This window comes from Oxyura jamaicensis, chromosome 2 (genome assembly GCF_011077185.1).
Source record: "Oxyura jamaicensis isolate SHBP4307 breed ruddy duck chromosome 2, BPBGC_Ojam_1.0, whole genome shotgun sequence".
In the NCBI taxonomy this organism is placed as follows: domain Eukaryota; kingdom Metazoa; phylum Chordata; class Aves; order Anseriformes; family Anatidae; genus Oxyura; species Oxyura jamaicensis.
In genome coordinates this window covers 115,052,178-115,072,335 of record NC_048894.1, presented here as the reverse complement: position 1 = coordinate 115,072,335, position 20,158 = coordinate 115,052,178, and the positions used below count along the sequence as shown (strand labels likewise).

Genomic DNA, 20,158 nt, shown 5'->3' with positions numbered 1-20,158 from the left:
CTTTTCCTGATTTTTTTTTTTAATAAAATTAAATTGTTACTGCGTCAACATCTAAAGATGCAAGTGGTAAGCATGTTGTAGTAACTGACTGAAAGCAATACCTAGTTCTTAAATAGTACCCTTCTCTTGAAGATCTTTGAGCATTGCACAAAAATTACAAGGCTCACACGGCAGTTTTAATAAATAGGTGTCTTGTAATTCCTGTTTCAGTTAAGGTATTTCTCCCCTCATCTCAGGCAATCAGAAGGGAAGGGAGAAGATGGTAACTTGTCTAAAGCGACCCAGTAGAGGAAGCTCTGGCTCACTCTACAAGACGTTAGCTGCACCAGTTAGAGGTGCTCCCACCCTCACACTGTGGTCTACCCCCACCTCTCATTTATCAGCTTCAGTCTGCGGGTTGTGCTGCAAAACCAGATCAAGGTCTCACCCAACTTGAAAAACAAAGTAAACTAAACCCCCCTGCCTTCAAAAAAATGAACATTTGATAGCTGGACCAGCCACCCTTGGCTGGTGTGGGTCAGGGCAGGGCTCCTGGTGGAAGCCAACTGTGCCATGTCCCAGGAACAGGCGGGACAGCCGGGGTGAAGGAGTACCATCGGCCTTGACCAGAGCTCCTAGTACCATCCCCTTACACTCTTTGCTGCCTTAAAAAAGCATGCAAATTAGTTTCAAAACCTAGATTCCAAGGGCAATGAGGTCTTCAACACCAACACTGTGACTTGCTGCTTCACAGTTGTGGTAGGCAGCCAGGAACTGCCCAAGGGTGTGAGAGCTGCTTCCAAAATCATTCTTTTAATATAACCTAGTTCCTGTTAAAACTGAAGCACCAAAATGGTCCAAATCCTAAGTTAACAAAAGTAAAAGAAAGAATTAAAACACTAAAACTACGATCTATATACTTTTCTCAAAGTGTTGTACCTCACCTCATTGCAGTTTAAGTCATTTATCATGTACCCAGAGTTGATCTTAGCTTTCTCACAGCGAGAATTTACACTCTCAACCCTTTAAGACAGAGCTCTTTATAATGAGGCCTTTTATTACACTTCGGGCAGTGCTCTGAACCTTTCAGAAACTGCCTTCAAGCGCCCCGTGGCAGACAGACAAGCTGTGCGCCTTTACGCTACGTGAAAAGTGAGTAATCACTGTACGAGCCCGACGGCCTCTTAACAGATCATGTTCAGGGTCTTCAGGGGAAGAAAAATAAAAAGACAACAGAAACCTTTGACACAGAATTGACGTCACTTCTGATAGCAGTGTTTTGACACCAGCCTAGCAGAGACATGTAAGCCTGGCCGTGCTGTTAGCTCTGATGATCGCCGTTTCTTGCAGGTAGTTGACTGCAAACCAGCCGGTTACGGATCTGTGAGGTACAACAAAAAGTCTCAATCACAACATGGAGCATTGACAGCCAAGCTGGAGACAGAAAGAAGAGAAATAACACACTTCAAACCACAAAAAGAATAAAGTAGGTGAAACTTGCCGCTGCCAGTGTGCTACAGAAGTGTAAGGGGACAGGGCTGCCTCGAGAAATGCTTCTCCACTCCTCTGCCACAGGAGGCAGGAAAAACAGCCGGCAAGATATCCAGAAATCAAGATGCTAATTCTCAAAGAGTAAAATATTATACCATTGAAACTGACAGCACTTGTACAAAATTGCTTCTGCTTGTTGCTGAGACGCTCCATGAAACCATTGCAGACTGGTGCACACAGGCAGAGCCCTGGAACTGCATCCACACAAGAGGACATGGGTGTTTTGCAGAGTTCCCTCTATCCCTTTGTTTTAACATTTTTTGTTTGTTTGTTTTTACTTTGATTTTTGAAGCAAATAAAAAACAAATGCAAGGAGGTCAACTGAACTTACAAGGCAGGAAGTTACTACGCCTTTTATTTTTTTTTTTTGTCTAAGCTTTTAGGCCAGTCATTTACCCAGAATTACCACCAGTACGTCTCTGCTAATGGTAGCGACAGAAGCATGGCCACTAGGGCTTTTAAGCATTAATTTCTAGAACAAAAGCCGAGTCCTGCCCTTATTATATGCTTTACCACTGCTAATGTAAGCAGCGCCGAACTTCCGCTTGATGGCAAATCCTAAGCTTTCCAAGTGGAGACAAAACCTCACAAAACCTCCTTTCATTATGGGAAGGCAGAATGGGCAGAAATCAGTGTGGACTGGCAAGATACATTATCTGGATCGCAGATAGATCAAAGTAGCTGAAGTTCTTCGTATCAACTAAAACCTGAGCTTTGCAGGAGATCTTTGGCACACACGTCTCTGAGTCAGCAAATTGCCTTCATTTGACTTTCAAAAAAGTGTTAGCGTTTATCTGCTGAGAAATCCTCCTTTTTATTTAACACAAGGAATTAAGAAGTAATTACATTTTATTTACACATTCATAAACTATGGGTTGCCTTTTTCTAAGGGCACTAGATCCTTTAATCCTTCCTTAATCTAATCAAACAAGTGGGCAACAAATAAAGCACAAAAGGATGTGGCAGCCCAACCAAGAAGTTGCAAGGAAACAATCCAAGACTCAGATTGCTCACCAGACGAGATGGAGGACAGGCAAAAAGATCAGCTCCAGTGGGAGCAGGGCAGTACAGGGAGCAAGACAAATACTGCTGGCTTATATTCAAAGTTACAGTGGGATAACTTACATTGCTGCAATATATTTCCACCACGTACAGATATGGCCATATATCCGAAGTTTATACTCAAGGTTTTAAACACATCCATTTATGATAACACAGTGCCTCAAGCTTTAGCATCAAGCTGTGAGAGGTCTAAAAAAATATGTAGACACTTGGACAAAAAACAGCCTTAACTTATATATTATTTTTTTAAAGGTCTGAAAGGACACAGTTATCATCAGAATTGATCTAGGAGTGTTTGGTGTCTTTTGGAGCCAAATGTTCAATAAATGCTGAAAAAAAAGTCCAAAATGTTTGTTGGGGGGAAAATATCACTTCCTCAGTAGTATGAGGAAAAAAAGACCAAGCTGAGACAACTCTTAACTTGCATCACATTGCAAATGTTTCACTTTTGGATAGTGACAGCTCATTACACAAACCTTTTCATCCGTTTACCAGAAGAACTTACTAAACATGGAGATGCTTCAAGCCTTGGAGAAAAGATACAAGGATGGGTTTTCCTCAAGCCACCTTCCAGGTGAATGAATTAACCACAGCATTGCATAGGTGAGAAGCGAAATACCACGCTCCTATTGCAGAGCTTTAGTGGGAGCAGGAAAGTTGGGTATGTGGCACTGTGTCACAAGAGGGATTTCTGTTCGGGAGAACCGGAGCCGTGTTTCCCACAGGTGTCAGCCAGGAGCATCAGGACTGGGCAAAGCCCCACCTTTCCCTGAGCAAGCACCCTAAACTCTGCTCATGTTGGCAGGTATTAGCCCTATATTACGGATTGCTTAACTTGCTGAGGAGTTCAGATTCTTTTTTCCCCTTTAGCAGAAAGTTTACTTGCCTAGACCAAACCCACAAAAGGAAAAAAAGAGCTCTGACAACAGCCATTTCTGAGCTTTTCTCCTGAAAACCAAGCTGTGTATTTCACATTTTATTTTTCCAGACAAAACTCCTGGAGACAGCAGACCACGCTGATGCACAACACTCTGTAAATCAGAAAGGTTTATCTTTACTTGGAATTGGGTCAACTACCAAGGTTTAAAGTATTTCTTCATCCAAGTGTCATCCAGTCACCAGCTTTGAACTTCTTAGTTCTAAACCAAGATGTGAAAAAGGGAGCTTCCACCACAGGAACAGTGAAAAATCCAGTGAGAGAAAACACTGTTAGGCATTTGCTTGGTTGGTAGCAGGCATGAGGAACCTTAATCAGACAACAGATAAGTATTCACTTTTAAAAATGTAAATGACAAATGAATATAAACACGGTGTCAGTGTTATAATCCTTGATCATGTAGGATTCCCAGAAATGTGGTGATGTTTTGCTTTAATGGTAACCATAAAACAAACAAAAATTCCAAGATTCTGCGATCAGCCTACACAGACTTCTTTTCCACTATATTTTACTATTTTGTGATTAAACCTTTCCCTCTAAGTCTCGATCTTTGCAATAAACTTTTATTTCTACTTAAACTCAGATACAGTTTCCCAAACACAAGATAAAAATTCAGCTTTCCAACAGCCAGAAACAAAATCTGTCTGTTGGAATATAACCCACTAAGTCACATATTTAGAAGTATATGACCACGAAGAGAAACAAGCAGTGATTACATTTCTTTATTCTTTGCTTAGCTGTTATGAAGTGGAGAAATTTATGTTTTCTTCACTGAAGTTTTAACACTTGGGCAGAAAACAAGCATATTTTTGTGTGCAAAAGGAACACTTTACTTCTAAATAAAGAAACAGTGGTGAAAATTATTTATGGTCTCTGTTTTACCTAGACTCCAGTAACTAGAGTGCTGAGTCATAAATTAAGCTGGTGCTCTGACCTTTAAAGAACAACTGAGATCATAATAAACACGTCTCAGATTTCCAGTTGAGCCCAAGCAGACAGAAGCCCCATGTCTCTTTGATATGTCTGAGGAGATGCAGTTTATTAAAGTACACATAAAATGATTAGCAAAGTTAAAAAAAACAAAAACAAAAACAAAAAAAAAAAACAGTGAAGAAAAGAACAGATACAATTGAATTTTCACTCTCCCCCCCTATATATTTGCATGGGTAATTTTCTGGGTTAGAGTAGAAACAACCAAAACCATGCAAAACAACGTAAGAGTAGATTAGACAGTACAATAGTTACTTGAAGCCATGCAAGACCTAGAATTTATTTTTTGTTAGGGAAAGTAGAGAGATTTCTTGCCCATAAGCAATAATTTTAGTGGTATGTGTCCCCTGAAGGTCTGCTTGAACATAAAAATATATGAGGGCAGAAAAGTTAGCAGCTATCTCACTTTACCTAACTTTTCCCATTGTGTGTCACACTGCTGGTTTTTGTTTTGTTTTGTTTTGAGCTGTCACCTCCATTTTCCCTCAGCCCAAATTAATCTAACCTCTTTCTCTGTAAGTCCTTCAGATCCATTAAGGACCTCCCAAGATCTGAGTGCATGACCAAGTGCTGTATCTACACGGAGGCTCGATATACTTGCAGAGGGACCTGAGTTCATGCATGCCTTTCCAGTCCTTACCTATCAACGTGGAGTTCTGTTTCTTTGCTTTTACCACTTCAGTTACCCAATACTGTTTCTCGCTATACGGACATACTTGTGTAAGTACACCCATTATTCCGGTGCAATTTATTCCTGAACAGGGCAGACTATAAGCTACAGTCTTCATCTGTGTAAAGCTGCTATACTACTAAACAACGTATTTTATAATAAAGTCATCTTTTTTCAGTTTGGATGATGCTACGTGACGCTAAGAGTCTGCTACTCCACCTGTGTCAGCAAGTCACAACAAGTTATGGTCAACTTTCATTTAGAAGGATATAAGGAAATCCAGAAAAGAAGATGAAGATGTTCTCTTGAATCCCTTTCCACATCCAGAAAAACTCTTCTCTGTAGACAGAACCAGGCAGCTAGATGATTCAGCTGAGCATATCTAACAGCTGGCTAACCCTCAGAAGAGGGCCCAGCCCTGCTCCCCTCTTGTCTGTGGGCAGCTTCAGTGCACTAACCCAGGAAAACACCGCTGAGCTGGCGGGTGGTAACTGCTGGGTGCTGGAGAGCCCTGGACAGCAGCAGGGGCTCCTTGCTCAGGAACAGCAGTGAAACAGCACCGTGAAAGAAGCCAGTTTGAAAGACAAAAAAAAAGTGTCCAAGCAGATGTCACAGCATAAGACAAACATCAGCATAAGACAAACATAGCTCACTTTAGGAGCTTTTCGTTGCCCCTTCCACCTAGCTAAATCATCAGCTGGACCATACGACTCCCAGGAACACAGATCTTCCTTCCAGACAAGAATGATAACAATTATCAAATACTCCAGACTTTAATAGGAACAACAAGAACAGCAACAAAACAATAAACATCAAACGCTGTCACAGCTCTGCGTCTTACTAAATACGAGACGTGCTATTTACGTTATGCAATTTGGTTATAAAGCACTTTCACTCTTGCTTGTAAATCAGAGACGTCCGTGTTAGATCTGTGCAGGCTGAAATGCCTCTCAATGGCTTTAGCACATTCAGCAAAAAGGCTTGCTGTCATATCACGTGTCGAACCATGCGCTGGCCCTGGCACAGTATGTAAATGAACTCACTCACCTCCTTGGGTTTTCCCCTTTCTTTTCCCTGATCCTTAATGAGGATATCGAGCTCACACGGAGCAGCAGCCGGGAGTTTGCTCGGTACTTTCAGTGTTGGAAAGAAGCCAAAATGCAGACACAATGACCGAATTCAGCTTTTTTAGGCAAACAAACCAGAATGGCATACATCCTCCTCCGGGAAAAATGCTTCCCACCAGAACTTTAACAGGAAACCTAATTCAAAACCGAGGGTGGGCTGTCCCCTCCTTCATTTTACATACCTGGCTATTAAAGCTGTTCTCCCACAAGATATGCCTTCCTGTTGGAAAAGCTCCAAAATTGCTTGTGACCTATTTATTTTATTCTTATGATGATTGCATGCGGTAATATTCTGAGTATTAAATGTGGTCTTAAATATTTGGCTTTTATATTAAAAAGTTTTGGTAAAAATCTGGTTAACAGTTAAATAGAAAATAAAAATGAGTGTAGCATTAGCCAGTAAAAAATGTATTTGTCCATGAAAGCCACTCAAAGTTCACTGTGTACTTACTTTCTGTTTTAAAATGTATCCCATTACACACAGACAGGATGCAATTAATTTGCATTTTCTATACGTTCACTTAATCACACACTTTCCTTAATTAGTCTCTCTTTAGCTGCTTTTAACATGGACAAATTACTTGGTTTGAGCTGACGTTCCCCTCTTTGCTCTCAATTACAAAGTGAGTTTCTCTGGCCAGTAAATACACCTGGATATGTTCTATATTCTCACACTGTATAAACAAATACATCCTAAGGATGAGTCTGCACATGATTCTAGAGAGAACCGGCACAAGATCCAGAGCTCATAAAAAAGCATCTTTATATCTCTCTCTCGATGTGGTGTTGCTGCTGTTGGAAGCTACAACAGCCTGTGACATAGCTCACCCAACCACCCTAAGAAAATACCTATTTTTTTAAGCATTTTTTTTTCTCAAAGCCAGTATGCCAGTTTTTCCCTAACATTAATTTCATTTACTAATAATCCAGTAAAACTGAGAAGCGCCGTTATTTTCATTTTTCATACACAGAATCGAGGCTCAGATAACTTGCTGAAGGTTAAATGGAAAGCCTGTGGCAAAGAAAAACAAGTGAAATTGGGAATGTAAACAGCCTTTTGAGCACATTTTCCCCTATTTTTCCTCATGTAGTAGTCTTTGACCATACTCCTTCCTTATATTACAAGGCACACAAGCATGTGTAGGGTGGAGAGGCAGCAGGGAAGGGGATGATATTTTGATCAGGTGCCTGGCGCACATCCCGCTGTACAACACGGCCTACCATGACACAGTCGTGGCATACGAGGTCAAGGCACATGATCCTCCTCTGTCCCCATCCAGGCTGCGAAGGTGACCCCAGAGGGCTCCAGCGGAGTTAAGGTTACACGCGTGGACCTCAAGTTAGCTTTGCCTAAAGAGAAAGCTCTGACCCTGTGCTGCCAGTTAGGTATCTGGGCTGGCTGACAACTCTTTTCTTGACCTCAGGATTGTGCTGGCAGCATCTGATAACATTTCTACATATGTGTTTCCAAGACCTTGGAAATGTCCATTTTTAGCATTACTATATTCAGAAATTTGAGGTTATTGCCCCAAATCTTTGTTCCAGGCCTCAAACTCTTCCTTACCAGTTCAGAGGTTACAGAAAACACATTATCGATTCAGAGAGTGATTATTTCCATGTGGGTTAAAAACAAAACCAGAAAAAAAAGTGAATACATTTAAGACAAAAGTGTCAGTTTTCCTCACAGAAATCAGCAGTCCCTGCTTTGAAAACAATAAATTCGTGTTTTAGCACTTTTCCTCAAAACAGGAGGAAGGAAAAATGAGACTGAGGACAGGAAGAGAAATAACCAACATAATGTTTGCTGCTGTTTACATTCTGAAACAAAGGGAGATTAAAAAAAAAAAAAAAGATATAAAATATGGCTAAGGATATAGGAAGTGATTTGTTACATAGCAGAATTTCTGGAGCCACATCCCAGCTATTAGAGACTTGGATACAAGGCCAGATCATTTTAAACGAGGTTATTAGTGTTTCACTGTTAGGGATACAGGGGAAGCTAAGAAGGAAGAAAAACTAAAATATTGTTTATTTTGATGATACTACATTTTGAACAGTCCGAGGGAAGGCTGTCAAGAGAAAAACTGTATATCCTAACAGCAACTGACTCAACGAGCATTCCTTATAGACGAGCAGATTCTGATCACATTGTTTATGTGAGGCAAAAACTTTTGTTGCTCGTATTGCCCCAGTTTAAAGTCGCTTCTCTGAAAACAAATATGACACAATGAAAAACTGCTAAAAGATTCACTGAGCTATGGAATGTCCTTCCTGCTCACCCTGGCTCACTTTTCGCTTCGAAACGTAAGAGGAATGTCACGCATTTCTAAACTATGTCTGGGAGCAAAGCCTCAAGTATCACAAGCAAAAACACTGAGGCTCTTCACTGTACCAATAAAAATGCTACGTGACTTGTATTTGAGCGCAAGCTCAGATGTTTCTAAATACAGACAGTATCCATCACACGAAGGAAGAACATTAATTGCTATATTTGACGTCTTCCGTGGGCACTGCACCCCTCCTGAGCAGAGCAACTCTCTGGCACAGTAGTAGTTGCCAAGGCTTTCCATATCTCTGACTTCAGTGCAATATGTATTCTCTACAGAAAGAGGAAAACAGGAAAAGGAAAAATCTGTAAGGCAATCACCCATTCTGCATGGTACATCAATTGTTATCTCAGCCCAGCTTTTATTACCTAAGCTTACTGCAACGCTGTCTCCAGGCAATTGCACATTCACATACATATTGACAGCTCGGTTTTTCGTTTGCCGAAAATAAATGCTTGTAACAACTTGTTACTTGCACTTCTGCCACTCGGAAGAGTAAGCTCTGACAGCGTGCTATGAGATGCCCAAACCCGGCGGGGTCTGACGCCCCGTTGCCCTGTCCCACACACACTTCTTGGCCCAAAACTGGCCCTGCACAGGAGCAAGGTGAAGCCCCTAGCAGCCTGCCTGCTTCTGCTGGGAGGAAACCTCGGCAGCGAAGCTAGCTGCTGGGGAGATCAAGAGGCTGTGATTACTGTGGTGTGCGTGCTTTACCCTATCTAGATGATACCTCTGTCCTATCACTTCACCAAAATTAAGGCTGAAAGAACCAGAAATTCCTGATTTGCACTGAGGAAGAAAAGGACCACCATCTCACTTTCCACAGGTAACAAACACAAGTCCCTCCTAGGTGTCCATATTGCAGTAGGCTTTGAACTTGCTCCTTTTTAAAGTTAATAGTATTTAGGACTGGTTTCCCCACTTATCATTCCAAGTATCTGTTTGCATATGGTACAGCACAAATTGTCAGCAATTCCTAGGATAGCCGTGGGAATGAAAACTTACCTCTTTCAAGTTAATACACACCAGATACAGTGGAACAATGTCAGCATTTCAGCGTGGTCTTAGGTGCTCCAGAAGGAAAAAGGATAAAATAGGATAACGTCGTGAACTTTATCAGCTGCAGTGATGACTACACAGTTACCATCATCAGACTCAGCAACTCCCAGGTATGAGAAAACTGAACATCCACTTTTTTAATTCTAAGTGTCAGAAGAGCAGCTTAGTGTCTGGGTTATCTGTTTATGACTGTGCATCTGTGTATATGTATGACAATAGGAATCCTCAGAACAAGCCAAACTGAAGAAGATGGATTGGTCTGATGTCTGGTCACCCACGGGTGTGTCCACACCAGTCCTTCTGTCCACATCAGTGCTGTGCTCTTGAAGTGAGTCTCTCAATCTTCCCCATGTTTTGGTTTGGATTGTGGATTCTGAGCTCACAAGCTGGATTCCTTTTGGATGAAACTAAACCTGAAGTTGTGTTCCAGCTGCTAAAAGGCATTTGGTCCACCAGGACCAGTCTACAGCCAGGCTGGAGTAAAACCCCATAACATGTATAGCAGGACCAAATCTCCCACACCAATTCTGCTCCACAAAGCCTCTCCTACAGCATCATACACCTGCCAGTACAGGCAGATGTGTGTCAGAACTGGCAAGTTTTGTCTTATATACACATGACTGCATCTGCTTCCTTTGATAGCTTCGTTAGTTCAGGAGAACATAAGACTGTGGAAGGCCAGGAACACAGCAAGACAGGCAAACTTTCCCAGCTGTACATCAGCACAGACATTTTGAAATGGGCTCTGGAATCAGCAGCACAGGAGAGGGATCAGCAAGCTATCATGTTCAGGTTTCCAGCAGTGCTAGGCAGATGGATGATCAGACTTTGGCATGCACTGAAGCTACATACTCCACAAGGCTCTACATGTGAACGTGCCAACAATGAAGCCCTTTACCAGGCCTACAACCAGCCATGCAGGCACAGATCTTGACAAATGCAGATGTACTCATTTTTTAGCCTACTGCTCACTGAGGCCCTGATATATGTATGGGAATGCCAAAGGAGACCAATATCACATTTGACTCATTGCTACCTTGGAAGAGGCAAACCTTGATGTAGTTTAAGCTTCAAATGATGGTTTGTGATCCAGCTGCTATCTCTAATTACACCACAGAATCATGATGGTAATGAAAAGAAAACAGCACAGGAAAAAGACTAAAATGCAGAGAGAAGACTTAAAAACAGGAGAATTGACAAGACAATTTGAAATGGGGCCTTCAGAGCTGGACACGCTCACAAAATAATGGTAAGCTATTTGTTCCTGAACTGTCTGTTCCATCTTTTTTCCTCGATCTCTTTGAAACTATTCATATATTCACTGTGTTTGCTCCTTAACATTTCTCACAAAGGCTTCTGCTATTGTTTATTAAAACAATTGGACTGGCTTAATTACACTGCTTAGGATACACAAATTCTGACTATTCATCTTTAAAGCGTCTTATTTTTTACCACCATAATCTTGTCTTTATATAGAAATAAATGTGCAATCCTCTGCCTCACCCTTTTGCCCTACCCAAGAAAGAACAAAGAAATATGCAGTGCAGTTCTTGAGCCGAGTTGTTCTGAACACCAACAGAAGCTACTACGGAGAAACAGGGCATTATCATTAATTGTCTCTTCCTATTGCATACGTGATGATGATGGTAACTACTCGACATGTACCCACAACATGGGTTGCTTGTTCTTTTTGGTTACTCACTATAATCACAAAGGAATAGCGTGTCAAGATGACCCTAAGTGAAGGTATGAGGAGGGTGTAAGAAATTCCTCAAGATCAACAGCAAATGGGATCTGTTTAAGACAGTGGCACAGTAACAGAAAATAACACGACAATTGAAGCATCGACACAAATCACTGAGATTTTGCACAGCTACCAAGACCGCAGTGCAACTAGCAGAAAAAAACATACCAAGCAGTAGAGAGATCAGAAAGCTACACAAGAACAGGCAGCAAGAGAAGACCAACGTATCTCAGAAGTCACAAGCGTTTGCTGCCACAAGCACAACACTCTTTGCAGGGCATGTCTGCAGTAAAGACAGGAACCAGCCTGTGAAGTATGATATTACTAGAAAGAACTCCTGGATTCTACTGGGGCAGATTCAATTACAAAAAGCTGACCGTAAAACGAGTAGATGTTCTTACTAAATTGATACGCGTCGTACCAACGCTTTTCCTGGAAAGCTGGACGACATTCGTGTATTCTTATTTATTTATTTATTTTCAAGAAGTTTGGGGACACTATCTTTGCGAAAAGGAATGTTCTGTGCCTCGTCCAAACCAGAAAAGGGCCAAGCAGCAGCATATTGTAGAAGGGGTTATCTGGAGTCAGGCAATCCAGTTGAGGCATGTCCACCCAGGTCAGATGACACATCAATCTAAAGGGGACACGAGCAAGGCTGTTAGTTCATGGCTCTCGGCCTGAATTTTACTGACAGGTGGCTAGAAATAATGTAAGACCTATATTATTTTTCCAAGTATAGTGGCAAGTGCCAGGACACAACCGAAGAAAAGATGCTTATGCAACTCCTAAAAGGGATTATGCAGCTGCTATAAAATCTTCGAGGGAACTGGCAGATATGGTTAGAACAGCCTTCTCTTGGAGATGGGTAGCTGGCAAGGTTAGAGTCATTAGTGAAAGTGGATATGATTGAGAAATTTTGTGATATGTGTGCAGCCTACAATGATTTCTGTCCACAAAAATCAGCAGTGGTTCACATACAAGAACTGTATTTCCATTAAAATGAATAAGACTGGGACTTCACACAGTGGTGAGCTAACAAACGAGCTCACTGCATGTCATGGGAAAGGGCTAAGGTTCCACACAATCGAGACCAACATCACTGCTGGCTCCTCTAATGCTGCCCTGCCTTCCTGGGCCCTCCTGATGCATCCATGACTCGTCTCCTCTTCATCTAGCCACACCAGCATTCCTGGACCCTCCAACAGAATGGTTTTAGATGTGTAACCCAGCGGAGAAATATCCTTTCTCTTTGTTGTTGTCGGATGAGAATCCTGCTGGACGGGTACCATCACTCGGTCCCAGGCCAAAAACCGAAGAGGGCAGCTGAACATTATTCACCTACAAGAGGGATTCCCCAGGGAAACTGCACGTCACTTATTCTCAAGCCAGCTGCTGCAGGGTTGCTATAAAAGGTCCGGAGGTTTCTTTTTGTTTTGATTTTTTTTTTTTTTTTGGTACGTGCAAAATCTGGTTTATACTACAGGTTCAAAAATTATTTGTGTTGTGGTTAGAAGTCTGCAGATGATTCACGGTTACATAATTCACTAATAAAATGTAAAAAAAGGGCTCTGAGCTATTATTTACGCAGATGGACAGAGCTGTGAATGACGAATAGCTGACATCAAATTTTAAACATTAGAAGCAAGTGTCAGAGTTCTCTTACAAACTTGTGTCCCATTTATGACACGCTGTGGGACAGCGCCTACAGAGATCAGCCTAAAATACTCGGTGCTTGTTCAACGCTCAAACAATGAGCGCGCACGAAAACACGTTAGAAAAACAAAAGTACTGGATGTAAACAAAGAGACAGAACTTCGTCCCTACAATTTAATGACAAATTAAATTTTGAGCAGGTATAACTCGAAATGACTCCTCCTTCTCTCTAGTTCCTGGCCAACACCAGCAGAAAACAGTATACAGTGTTTTCTGTTCAGAAAGAAGGAAAACGCTTGGGAAAATACTTGTGAAGTGACTGCTGAAAGCCCGAGGACAGAACCAAAGTACCAAGCTTTCATGGTGATCCTGTAATAGAGGCGATCAAATACCTGCTAGGTTTCAATTTCAACAATTGGAGCCACCTTAGCAAGTGAGAAATACATGCAAGTGGGTGCCAATGAGTTTCCGCCCCTAATACTGCGTTATCTCCTACTCTGAAGGATATTTTGAACCACGGTGGTGGTAAAAGGCTTCTTGCATGAGCTCCGCAAGGCTCCTTTACAACAACCCATTTACTGGGGAAACAGAGAAGCGTCTGTATTTTAGCAAAACAACCTGTTTTCCAAATTCTAAAAATAGGAAAGAAAAAAAAAATCAAAGTGTCTGTCGTTTTGAAACCACGAGCAAGCATTTCACCCTAAGCAACGCAGCCTCTCCCCCCCTCCCCCGGCTAAAAATAAAACAGTAAGTTACAGCAACATTTTTTGCTGGCTTCAGCCAAGAGCTCGCAGCCCTCCCCTCAGCCCAGGCTCAGCTGGAGCCCTCGCCTGCATACTGTGAGTCAGCACTTCTCAACATTGCTGGAAATTCCTCAGCAAAGCACCCGCCCTGTAGCAGGAAGCGGCCTCTCCATGTCAGCCCGTACCAGGAAACGCGCAGGCGTTCGCGGGCCTCACCTGAGCTCCGGGCACGGCCTGCCAAAATTTGCGCTGAGGCCGCCAAACGCTCCCCTTCCTCCCAGCTTCCCGCACCGCTCCCCAGGGAACGTATTCCCCGCACAATCAGCTCAGCTAATTAGAAGGTAAATTAAGCTTCCCAGCGATGATGGATGAGGAGGGACCAGACGAAAAAGCCACACTGGACAAGAAGGCTGACGGGGCTCCATGGTGGCACTGCAGACATAACGGGCGCTGCTAGCCAGAACCCAGCCAGGACAGGGGCAGCCCTGCTAAATCCACCACGGGGCAGGGTCTGTTCATGCCTGTGGAAATCTGAATTCTTCAAAAAAATAATAATCCCCTTCTCATGACTATGAAGCTGCTGTGGACTCAGGGCATTGCCATGTCTGCAAGCAGGAAGGAGATGGCACCTCAGCTGCCTCCCCCCAGCAGTCCTCGCTCTACACAGAAAACTTGGAACCCCACGTAAAATGGAGCTTTGTGCTTTCTGGGATACAGCCAAATCCGCTTGTACAGGGTACATCATCATCAGTACCAGCAGCTCTCAGTGTCTCTCTCAGCAATGCCTACGAGCAGCAAGGTGGAGGCACTGCTCTCGACAGCTGAATGTACCTTGTGCTCAGGTCTCTCCTTAGCTACGAAGCGGTTATTTCACAACTACCACCTGTGATGAGTTCAGTTCCTACATTACCCATGTCAGAACGAGGATCTGCTACTGTTTTGCTTTAAACACACACTTTGACAGGGACATTAAGGAGAGAGTTAAGGGAATAGGAAGTACTTTGCGAACAAGAGTAATTACACGTTCTGACCTCTCCAGCTCATCATATGTATTATCCAACAACCACAAATCAAGAAGCACACTGAAGTTAATGCTGTAATGAATGTTAATTTTCAGCACAAAACATATGGTAAGACTAAGAAAAGAACAAGACAAACAGTGACCATTTCCCTGCTTGTTTCTTGCTTTATTATCTGTTCGGCTTCCTCTCCCAGAAGAGCCGTGCCTTTTTCTGCTTTTAAACATTTGTAGAAAGGAAGCTGCCTAAAGTCGGGTACAAAAATCTGTTTTTCTCAACTGTTTTTAAATACAGAGCAAAGAGATTAAAGCAAGGCAGATAGCCAAATACCTCAGCCATCACAGTCATTAATAGACGCGTTTAACATTTGTGCAGCTTTCGAATGCAGAACATCTGGTTCTAATTTCCAAGCTGGCTTTTAATAAAAGTGCCTCCCCCACAATACTTTTATTATAAAGTGTTCTTTTCCTCCTCGCGTTCTCTCTCTCTCTCCCCCCCCTCCTTTTTTTTTTTTTTCTTTTTTGGAAGCGGCTGTTCCTTCCTTCTTGCTGGAAGCCACCTGACCACTGCCAGGAAGAGGAATGCAAAACATTCCCAGGAGCAGCGCCTGACGTCAGGGCAGCGCTCCCCGCCTCGCCACCAGCACAGCCTGGAAAGTCCAGGCCCCGCGGCCGCTGGGACCTGGGAGCAGCTGCTGCCTGCTCTCCCTCTCTCCCTCCCTCCGTCGCACGAAAACCTCCTCACCGCTCAAGGCAGGCGGCAGAGCGAGCCGCTCGGGAAGGGAGGGCAGGCACGAAGCCTTCGGACCTTCGAACTGGCCTTTTTTTTTTTTTTGCTTTTTTCTTCCCCTCCCTTTTTCTCCACCCATTTCAGCACGGCAGCATGCTTGAGGTTTTTGGGGGGTTGGCTGCTTTTAGGAGACTGCGTATCGTTTCTGGTGTTTACTGCTTTCCCCACAAGAGACAGAGCTTACACAAACCTAGCAAGGGGCGCGGGTGACTCAGCCAGAAGCCCTTACGTGGGCTCAAGCCGTGCTGCGGCCACTCCATGCATCCCTTCTGCCTGCCCTAAATAGGAGTGTCTGCTTCAGACACACTGCCCATCCCTGGTGGGCTTAAATCGGCTTAGACGCCAGCTTTTACGATGCTTTCCTTGCACTTCGCCTTCCTTCAAGGCACTCTGCAGAAGCATGCCAAGGGAACCAGTCACGCGTTGTCGCTGGGCTGTTTTTTTTTTTTTTTCCCTGCTGTTAAGAAATTACAGAGATCATGAGATGATAGCAATACCTTCATAGGTGGTGAACTGCTCTCCTCGTAAAACGTGATTTTGGAATTCAATCAAATTTTTTTTCTACCTTCATACCACGTCCTCCTTCTAATGCACAACCAGAAAATAGATGAGGTGGAATTTCAGCTCTGCATTTCCTTAAGTTCCATGCACATTATATCCAAAGTAGTATCTATCAGAACAACAAATGACATTATTTTATGCTACTCTTAAAATGTTAGCTAAAATTATAGATGAGAGATTCTCCATTAAATTTCTGCCAGGAAGTTAACTCCTTTCAATACATTTAGTCCAGTTAGTCTACTATTTCTGGGACAATTTATTTAAATTCCATACAATGTCCTGCCTGGAAAAAAAAATCTTTGTGTATTTTAATAAATTACTGTAACAAAAAGAACAAGGAGTAAAAGAAACAATAGCTGGCTCCTAATCTAGGAAGCCAAAAGAGAGTTCCCTAATTCCACCACTCCAATTGAGTGGGAAGGTAGGTGAGGGAATACGAAAAAAATATGAGAAAAAAATAATTTCCAGAGGATGCGATGAGGGGATTCTTCAAGAAATACTTTTCTATTTCATACATTTCTAATTGTACAACAAAAAGTTTACAATATATCATTTCATCACTCCAAAAATAACAAAACCCTAACACGTGGATTTTAGTTAAATCATTTTTGCAGGAAATACAAAAGGAGCCCAAAAGAAGCCAAAACTCATCCTGAACAGGTAGGAAGTGTGACTGGCGGTATTAAAGTGTTCACAGACACTTCTTGTGTAAATATTTGGGATAAAGTGATATAAATTACCCAATGATGACTGACCACAATGAAAAAATAAAGTTCTGGAAACACTAAGCAAGACAGCTGCATCGTTTTCAACATTAATCATAATTACTAAGCTATGTGCTGTTAGGGTTATTCTATCTGATTAGCCACTGTGCTATGCATCAAGATTCAGATGTCCCGAAAACCTGCAGGTGGTCTGTCAGTCCCAGCTCCCCACCTTCTCACTCCATTTGTGGCAATTTAAGAAATACATAACGTTGTTTTTGTTGTTGTTGTCTGGAGAAGGGCAACGAAGCTGGTGAGGGGTCTGGAGAACAAGTCTTACGAGGAGCGGCTGAGGAAGCTGGGGCTGTTTAGCCTGGAGAAGAGGAGGCTCAGGGTGATCTTCTCGCACTCTACAGGTACCTGAAAGGAGGCTGTAGCCTGTAGCAAGGTGGCAGTTGGTCTATTCTCCCATGTGCCTGGTGACAGGACGAGGGGGAATGGGCTAAAGTTGCGCCAGGGAAGGTTTAGGTTGGATATTAGGAAGAATTTCTTTACTGAAAGGGTTGTTAGACATTGGAATGGGCTGCCCAGGGAAGTGGTTGAGTCACCATCCCTGGAGGTCTTTAAAAGACGTTTAGATGTAGAGCTTAGGGATATGGTTTAGTGGAGGACTTGTTAGTGTTAGGTCAGAGGTTGGACTCGGTGATCTTGGAGGTCTCTTCCAACCTAAACAAGTCTGTGATTCTGTCTTCTCCAAATGTAAGGTCTTGATACTAAAAGGTCAAATAAATGTCTACCCACTGACCAACCTCAAGCTATCTATGACTTTTTTTTAAGGAAACCTGCTCTCTGAAGAACTGCAAAGGAGGTAAACACATTGCTTTCCTGGTAAGAAACCCACAAGTGTTGGTTACAACAGCTGGCCACATCTGAGCAGCTAGAAAACCCAAAACCACTTTTTCCCTCCTGTTCTCCAGAGGTCACAAATATTCAAGTGGTGTATCATGTGAAATAATTGGTATTGTTGGAAAATACGACAACAGGAAGACTCGCTCATTTAAATGTATAAAACTTAAAACAGACCTGGAAAAACACTAGTCAGCTTTATGCAGCCAATTGCATCCAGTAGCTACTGAAAAAAAGCAGCCAACGTGTGCTGCTACACATAAACACATAAAAATATAACTCAAGTTCACTGATGGCAACAGACAGCCATCGGTATACATAACTAGTAGGATTTTTTTTTTAATGTTTTGCAACAAGATGAGAGAAAACGCAAGTGCAAGAAGTTTCTATTACTGAAAAAAAAAAAACTGAAGCAGGAGGAAATACAAGGAAAATACTCTACTAGCCAAATAAAATAAAAAGTAGTGGAAATTATTTAGGGATCAGTAGAACAGGTTGATTTTCAGAGCTAAAAGGCAAAGAAAGTTAAATATGTCCTCAATACCTTCTAAAATTGAGCACAAACTAAGGTGGCTTGCAACCACTGAGGAATACTATAGATTTCTTGGTTCCAGACATTTTTTCTTCTCTGTTCTCTTATTTATTTTATAGTCTATGCAGAGAAACTTTTTTTTTTTTAATCCATATAACAGGGATTTAAAAATTCTCTCCCTTTTTTATTTTCCAGAAGCGATTTTTTAAAAATAAACTTCACCTTATCAAAATGTAAATATATGCAAATCATTAATAGAACACTTCTGAAAAGCAGACTTAAGATTTTCTGAAAAACGAACATTTTAAAATGTTCAAACATTTAATCTATAGTATTAAAGTGTGGATGAGAATTAGGTATGTACAAGGTATACAAGAGGATCAGAGCTCGGGTGTGTTCTGAGCTTCCCTGAAGCTTAAATTCATTCTCTTCTTCTGTGCTTTGGCTGTTTATTCACTCTATTATTCTTTTATCACCAGCAATAGCTTTGGGATGCCAAAAGCATGAATGAAATCAGTGAGAACTTCCTCCTCTGTACGTTACACTGGATTAAGCTTCAGGTATGTTTCAGGAGGCCACTCCGAGAACGAGTGACTCACAAACCTTGTACCAAACAGCCCTTGCCATCAGTCACGGTCAGCTTTTTCTCAGCAAAACCTGGTAAGTAGTTTGAACTCCATCTACTAGTGACAGAAGAAGTGGACAACAAAGCATAAATTAAAACTCAGAAGACTGAAGATACTTTCACATTTTTATTTTCCACCAAGAGTAACAGGGTACTGTAAGAGTAGTAATAGATACTGGTTGTTAATTGGCAAAACCACAGCAGCTTACTTGACTTCAGGAGGGAGCAGTATGTTTCTCTTCTGGAACTTACAGGAATGTTTAGAAACCAATGAATGCAGAGAAAAGAGATCAGAAAATCTAGTAACGCTCAGAAAAAGTGAGAAAAATGCCAACTCCCTTCTCCTAGTTACTTTTCCATATATTTCTTGCTTATACTATCAGCTCTTCGAGTCAATAACTGCTTTTTTTCCAAGATGAAAATTTTGATTGAAAACAGAGTGCCTGCAACACTCAGAGTACTTTTAACTGGAAAGAATCAGAAGCAGGAGAAAAAAGCCCTTAATTTCATAGGTTTGCTCTTACATCTGGTACGTGAAACAGCCCAGATGCCAACTGCTAACAATGCACTGTCCTGTTTGCCTAAGGTTAAGAGCAGAGCCCCCTGAGAACCGAAACTCGTGTTGAGGTTTGGAAGGCTGGTACTAGGAGAACATGGCAATTCCTTCACAGTTCCTCACCTTTGTGTACAGCCTCCACAAACTCTTTTTTGAAGTTTGCCCATACTTTTTTTGAAGTACACTCCCTCTTCTTTCCTCTAGTTTTTCTTTTCCTGCGTCTCTGTGTTCTGTTTCTGGCTGGAACTGGCAGTGGAATTGCTGAACAACCGATCCAAGCTGTTTTGATCCAAGCCGATCCAACTGTATTGCTGACTCAATCCTGAGAGCCTGTTCTCATCAGATTTCACTGCAGCATTCCAGATTTCAGTACCCAAAAAAATCAGATGCTTATCTAAACCAAACTTCCTGAGGGTGAACTATCCCCAGCGCTAAGAAAGCAAGAGCAGGGCCGACACACACTTGAACGAGATTCCATCAGAGCACAGGAGACAGCATGCCAACTACGCTTAAAGCAATATCTACCTACATAATTTCAACTCAGTCTGACTTGGTAAATTACTGAGTTAATTACCTTGGTATTCATATTTACATTCAAAAAAGGATACACAGATCTGAGGTCAA

The 20,158-nt window shown here is 42.1% G+C and overlaps 1 protein-coding gene and 1 long non-coding RNA gene across 5 annotated transcripts in view; one reads left to right on the top strand and one right to left on the bottom strand.

Moving 5' to 3' along the window:
- The window catches only part of SPIDR (scaffold protein involved in DNA repair), a 199,909-nt gene that overhangs the window by 88,718 nt on the left and 91,033 nt on the right, over positions 1 to 20,158 (bottom strand). The window lies entirely within an intron of this gene.
- LOC118162941 lies at positions 12,749 to 19,078 on the top strand. The gene is made up of 3 exons (XR_004748725.1): positions 12,749 to 12,858; positions 17,753 to 17,803; positions 18,833 to 19,078. It is a non-coding gene; the product is annotated as an uncharacterized LOC118162941 (long non-coding RNA).